We start from the raw sequence: 7044 nt of genomic DNA, 5'->3' as shown, positions 1-7044 counted from the left end.
GGTATATTAGCCCTTTGCTATGCCCAGACCCTCCCCGGGCTAAGCTTTCTTACCAAAAGGATGCTCCCGTTCAGACAGCAGCAGCAGTTTTCTGTTTTCCCATAAATTATACTAATTTACTTGGTCTTGTGGCTGGAGGCACTGTCTGATGAGTCAGTACAGCAATTTCTTTTTATAGGAGGTCCCGCAGGTGGCAGAACTTGACCTGAGCCGTGAAGGGAAAGACTGTGGGAAAGGCAAGTGGGCCTGACCGGTGAGTGCAACAGGCACGTGGGCCTGGTAGTGGCCAGGTGCGGTGAGTGAGTGGTCATTATTTATTAGGGGAGAAGGCTGGGCAACAAGACATAAACTGGGTAACTGGTTTAGGGCTGGATTCTGGAGCTTGGTCCTCTTGCGGTAAAGCAAAGTGTGCATTGAGGGATGCTCTGAGTCATGAATGAGTGTTTCTATGCAGAGGTATGAAAATGGACTTCAGGGTGATGAGTCAGGCAATTAGGCTTTTTGGCTGGGAGACCCTCTGGAGATAGTGGGAAGAAGGGACTGGAAAAGGACAGTGTGTCCTATCCCTTATAGGAGACTTTTGGGAAATTTAAATAGGAGTTACTTCTGTTCAAGCACAGGCAGGTGACGCGATTGAAGTGGGGAAGACCCAAAAGTCAGTGAATTGGTTTTACTTAACTTCTTAAGGAGTTACTCATCTGGAAAGCAAATTTCTATAATACTATTACTGGGAGTGAATTTTAATCACATACTTTATTTTGAGAAGTGTAGCAGTGGGAGAAATAACATAAATGTATTCCAAAAGGCCATAAAAGGATTATAGTAAGAAAACATTGCCCAGTACCAGAACCTTACTAAATACTAGAACTAGAACATAAATGCCAGAAAACACAAAATACTGATGTATTTATTCTTGGGGCAGAGGGAAAAATTGGAGTTGGGGAATAAGAATTGGCTCGTGATTAAACAAACAAGCAGGAAAACTGGGCTGGGCACAACCATGGCAAGGCAGGCCTCAGATCTCCCTCGGAGCCAGCTGTCATGAAGCACTTGCCCCCTTGTTCAGCTGCGCCTGGGTACCAGGCCAAGTGGCACAGCAGGCAAGTCTAGGCATAAACCGAGGGAAACCGGGCTGTTTAGCTTTTTCGTCTGCCATCTCTCCACCTCACTCGCCACTTCCCCTTCTCCAGAACCTATAGTTCCTCTAATCATTTTAGCAGAAGCTAGCCTTTTATCCTGACCACCTTTAGTTGTAAAATCAGTATCAAACACGATTAAATAAAAACTCTGGTGCAATGTTTAGAAATAAATAATAGAGCTCTGAAAGCCTACTGTTTTAAAATACCACAAATACTTTTCTTTGGAATTTGGAAACTTAAATAAAAATAGTTACGGTCCCTATGTGAAAAGCGGTTTTGCTGTACTATTATGTAAAAGTAAAACAACTCTTTCCCCACCAGGAATTACAGGTGTTTCTGAAATGGTTCCCGCAGAGGGTAGGAATGAGGAATATGATAGTCCACAACCAGAATGCCTGATGCATTCCTGTTCTCCATGGCCTCTGCTGTGTCCTCCAGCCCTCCTTCGGGAATAGTCCCAGCTCCAGTTGTCTTCTAGCCCTCAACCCAGCTGTTGGAAGTTTCAAACTGTGCAAAGAACATGAGGGTATCCTGTATAATAAAGAGCTAATACGCTAATTAGACTGGACAGTGGAATGACCTTCCTGAACGACCAGTGGGCTGGGCTGTGAGGGCCAAGGCCCTTGCACGAATTTTGTGCACCGGGCCTCTAGTAACATATATTGAACTTCTCTTTTTTCTCTGTTGACATTCATGGTTATCTCAGTCCAATAAGTGCTAAACTGGTTTTCCACTATGACTCCATGACTTGCAAGTATGACACAGTCCCATGGTCATACCAATAATTTTACAAAATCAAAACCGTTTCTTGTGATGTCAGTGTCCCACTAAGTATGAAAGTCCACATGGTTATTCCTCGTCAGTTATTGGCTAAGGTCTTGAGCTGAAATTCGCATCTGATTGCATTCTGTGTTTATGTTCTTCATTAAGTAATCGGTGGGCTTTCTTAAAAGTCAGATTTCACAGAAGAAAAGTCGGTTTCTCAATTAGGTTGTCTAAATGTGGGGGATTTTTATCTGTATGTGAAGCAGATTAAAGTGAACTGAATACTCAGAATCTAGCAATAAGGAGTCACACCACTTTGTATTGGAAAAAAAAACACTAAAGCAGTTTTATTAAAAATTGCCCCATTTCTTCAATCCAATGAAATTACATTACTTTCCTAAGCATATCGGTTATGAAATTTATGCTGATACCTTTAGAACTATATTTCTGCTTCTTGGTTTATAATTTATAATTTTCATGTGGATTAGCTGTAACTTGGAGAGAAGAATCTTAGGTCTGCTATGTTTGAAGTCAGATTGGAATCTATGGATAATAACTTTTTTCTTTTTTTAACCATATCATGACATTCATTCCTACCCTCTCTTAATCTTTTAGGGTGATTCTATTTTTTTCTTCCAGGGAATACCGTGAGTTTGTGTTGTCTCAGAGTTTTCTGCTAAAATTCAAGAGACTATTTATCATTTATCAACTTGATAAGTACAAGTACTAGAAAGGCAGTGCCAAAGGTAAATAGGAATTTTACCCTCAAATACTTTAGTATATATTATTATTTCACTTAAACTAAGATCCTGGTTTTCAACATAGACAAATTATGATATAAATGTTATTAATGAAGAGGGAAACTATTATCAGTTATGTATTTCTGTATGAAAACCAGGCTAAAACTTACTGGCTTTAAAAAAAAACAACAGATTTTTTTTACAGTCCTGCGGGTTGCCTGGGCAGTTCTTTAGCAGGTCTCACCTGAATTTACTTGGGCTCACTCATGCATTGAGTTCTGATGTGGTTGGATAATCCAAAATGGCTTAACTCATATCATCTGAGAGTTGGTGCTGGCTGTTAGCTGGGGTACCTTGGTTCTCCTCCAGGTGGCTTTTATCCTCCCTGAGGCTAGAGTTATAGCATGACAGTCTCAAGGAAGGGACGCCAAGATCTCCACATTCAATGCCACGCCCTTTTAACCCTCTGTTTGCTTTACATTCGTTGATGTAACGTGGCCTAAGCAAGTCACATGTCCAAGCCGAGTCAGTATGGGAATGGGCTTAGACGGCATCTCTTGATGAGAGGAATGGCAAAGAATTTGTGGCCATTTTCAATCTACACTCCCCACCCCCCCCACACACACAAACTCACACACACTCATAACCCTTCTAAAAACCTATCCCTTTTCCTTTGTAAGTAAACCATAATCCCAAATTGGAAAAGTATTGCCTGATTTCTTACCTGGGTGTGGTTAACATGAAAGCATTGTATGCAAACAAAAACAAATGTCACTAATAAACAAGAGTTAAAATGCAGTCATTCACACAGTCATTAAATTAACAGACAGAAGTAAAGATTTATTTATTCCTTTTTAAAATCATCCTTATGATTACTACAGACATTGCAAAGCAAAACTAGCCAATATTGTATTTCACACTTACAGTATACACTGAGTTATCCTCCCGACGAACAGTTGTGTTGAGAACATTGAAGAGAAACAGAAGAAAAGGGAGCTATGAACTGCACAGTGGAGCCTAGAAATAAACTCTACACTCACCATAGCACAAGAGTGATGGCAAAGGTAGGAGCACCAGCTGGGGAAGGTGGAGAGCACCTGATGCAATAAAATGACCATAATGGAAACCGTAATGATACAAAAACACATCTACATGAGGCCTTGAAATTTACAAAACATTTTCATAAGTCTTTTGTATTTATCCTCAAGGTAACTACGTAAAGTATTAAAAAAGAGATTGGTTCCCATTCTGCAGGTGAGGAAGATTCAGGGAGCTTGTCCAAAACCACAAATTGTTAGATGTGAGACCTGGATCTAACAGTTTCTGGTAACCAGCTCTGTTCGAGTTCACATGAAAACTTCATGCAAAACATACAATAGAAAGCAGAGTTGGAAATGCGTTTTGAAGTTTTACCAAACAATTTATCCTAAACAAAGACTCTGATGTCCCTGTGTGTTTGTTTGTTTTAGGTGTAGTTGATAGCCATCTTACATGGGATAAGACTTGGTCTCCCCACACTTCTGAACCCATGAAGAAACGATGGGAAGCAAAACTGAAGCAAATTGAAGAGCGAGCATCCCATTACGAAAGGAAGCCCTTGTCCGCAGTGTACAGGCCCAGGCTGTCAAAGCCAGAAGAGCCGCCCTCTATTTGGAAACTATTTCCTCGCCAAACACAGGCTTTTAATTTTGTTAAAAGTTGCAAAGAGGTAATGTTTTCATCTCCTCCTTGTTTTTAGAGCTACTATAACTTAACGATTTCTAAAAGAAAAAAAAATCAAGTGTGTCTTGATTTCAGGCCACATATCAACCAAAAGAATTTAATTGTGATCTTAATATCACATGATTTGGGAAAAACATCCCTATGAGTCATTAGCCATTTCCTTTATATTAATAATGAAAAAGAATGGCATATCTAGTGCCAATTAATTTTTAAAAATTGTAATGACATGTAAATGAAGCGGTGCTTAGAGAAAGAGTGGCCATGTTTATAGACTGAAAAGTAATAGAATGAGTTTTTAAGAGTAAAACTAAAACAATACTTGCAGAAATTCAAGAAAATGAATGAGTGGAGTATGAGATTTTTTTAAGGACAAAATTAGGGAAAGGAAAATTGAATTTAAACAGGAAATGAAAATGTCTCAAATATTATAGCTTACATTTAGTAAGCTCTGGAACTTAAATCATAGTGCCAAAGCACACATGTGTTTCTTCCTACTATCTCCTTTTGTGCTTGGGAGTCGTAGAGTGGGTTTATCGTAACAGTTTCCAACACATCGGGCAAGTGGGAAGAGAAGAGCTGGCAACATGCTAGCCTCACAAAGGATGTGGTGCTCAAAAATAACCCAAATCAGATGTGTTTTGCACACATTTGTTCTAGGGGCATTGTGGGGAATATAAAGAAGTGCAGGTGACCCTTGAATAACAGGTTTGAATTGTGTGGGTTCACTTGTTCTTGGATTTTTTTCAGTATACACTGTGAATGCACTTTCTCACCTTTATAATGTTCCTGATAACATTTTCTTTTTGCTAGCTGACTTTATGGTAAGAATATGGAATATAGTACCGGCATACCTCAGCTATTACGGGTCTGGTCCTCGACCCCCGCAGTAAAGTGAGTTTCTCTCAGTAAAGCTGATCATAATCTTTTTGCTGCTGTCGGGTGTTGCCTTCAACTTGTGAGACACACATCTGAAGGGCAATAAAATGAGGTGTGCCTGTACGTGTACAAAATCTGTGTTAACTGTTTGAGTTCCAAGCAGCGCGATTGCGCTGCTGAGATTTTATGTCGAGAAAACATACGATTCGTTTGAGTCCCAGCGGGTATTGAAAAAACACTGTCGAAGAATCCCAAACAGCACAACCGCGCTTTCTCTAAATGAGTACGAAAAGACCCAAACAGCGTGATAGCGCTTGTTTTATTTTATGTCGAGAAACGGTTAATCAACTGTTTTTGTAATTGGTAAGACTTCTGGTCACCAGTAGGCTATTAGTAAAGTTTTTGGGGAATCAAAAGTTAGACACAGATTTTTGACTGTATGGCTGTTGGCACTCTAACCCCTGCATTGTTTAAAGGTCAGCTGTGTAATGAAAAGATGCATCTAGGACAGTGGTCGGCAAACTCATTAGTCAACAGAGCCAAATATCAACAGTACAACGATTGAAATTTCTTTTGAGAGCCAAATTTTTAAAACTTAAACTATATAGGTAGGTACATTGTTATTAACTTAATTAGGGTACTCCTAAGGCTTAGGAAGAGCCACACTCAAGGGGCCAAAGAGCCGCATGTGGCTCGTGAGCCGCAGTTTGCTGACCACGGAGGAAGTCTAGCATAAATATATTGTGGTTCTGATCACTGATGCTGTTCAAAAACTCAGTGCTAAAAGTTAGTTTAAGACAAGGCCCCTTCTTTGCTGTGTAAGGAGAGGCTCACCCAGATCTTATCAGATAGTTTGGGAAACAGAAGGAACACTTTTCATGCTTATTCTGTGTGAACCACATTTAGGTATCAGAAGTTTAAATACTGGCAGATTCATTTGATCGTGAATTAAAAAACACATAGAGGAGTATTTACCTTGTAACAAGCTACGTTCAGCTTTGGTTTCATTATAAATCCCCGTGGCTGCACTTAAACAATCAACAGCCTATAAAATTTATTTCAGGAAGATGTTTAATAGGACCAGGCCACTTAGCGCTCCTAGGATTTCTCACTCATGAAAATGGAAGTTTAGTTTCTTTAGGCTCAACAGCTGCCTTTAGCTAAAAGGGGACAGAGGAACGCGAGTTTTCCTTTGTTGGGAGGAACTCTCTATGGCAGCAGACACAGTTATACCACGTGCCACAGCAATTAACTTAAAGAAGATTGGTTTCTCATAGAAAAGACAATTTATAGTTGCTTGTTAAAGTTAAGCATTTTAAAACTTCCTTTAAGCTTTTAAGATTAACTTATGAATTATTCATTTAAAAATTGTTTTCCACATGTTTTATATGTACTAAAGAATTATTAATTTATCCCAAATCATTTATAATGTTTAGTTTTAAAAAATAAGTTTAATTTCATAAATTAGCAAATACAATTATAATAGGAAGTCAAACTAGACTGATTGAAAACTGATTTTTTTCTTTCTCTTTTTAACTTGAATATTCTAATTTCTGCCTTACATATGCATTACTTGAGTGACTAAAAATAAATAAATACAAATAACTAGATTTTGATTGGCATAGATCTAGAGATTATTTTTCTTGTTTTTAATATGTTTAATAAAATGTTCAAATTCCAGTGTTTGACAATTTGAATAGTAAAACTCTTTATGGACATTTAATAGCTATAGTTGACTTTAGATTTTCATTTTATTAGTTTTTGAATTATTGTAATTTCACAAAGGATGTTCATGTATTTGC

The 7044-nt window shown here is 38.5% G+C and overlaps 1 protein-coding gene across 7 annotated transcripts in view; it reads left to right on the top strand.

Annotated features, from left to right (window-relative positions):
* PRIMPOL (primase and DNA directed polymerase) overlaps positions 1-7044 on the top strand; it is a 37991-nt gene that overhangs the window by 851 nt on the left and 30096 nt on the right. For 2 of the 7 annotated variants that reach the window (XM_023757198.1, XM_023757197.1), the window contains exon 1: positions 4202-4352. The exons of 2 other annotated variants lie outside the window; for them this stretch is intronic. The gene's annotated coding sequence lies outside the window, so the exon portion shown is untranslated. Of the gene's footprint in view, positions 1-178; positions 254-2543; positions 2651-4113; positions 4353-7044 lie in introns of those variants that run through there. 3 more of the 7 variants (XM_023757192.1, XM_023757193.1, XM_023757194.1) reach the window with 3 other exon arrangements.

This window comes from Myotis lucifugus, unplaced genomic scaffold (genome assembly GCF_000147115.1).
Source record: "Myotis lucifugus unplaced genomic scaffold, Myoluc2.0 scaffold_102, whole genome shotgun sequence".
NCBI classification, from domain to species: Eukaryota; Metazoa; Chordata; class Mammalia; order Chiroptera; family Vespertilionidae; genus Myotis; species Myotis lucifugus.
The sequence above is the reverse complement of the archived record's forward strand: the minus strand, read 5'-3'. Positions and strand labels throughout refer to the sequence as shown.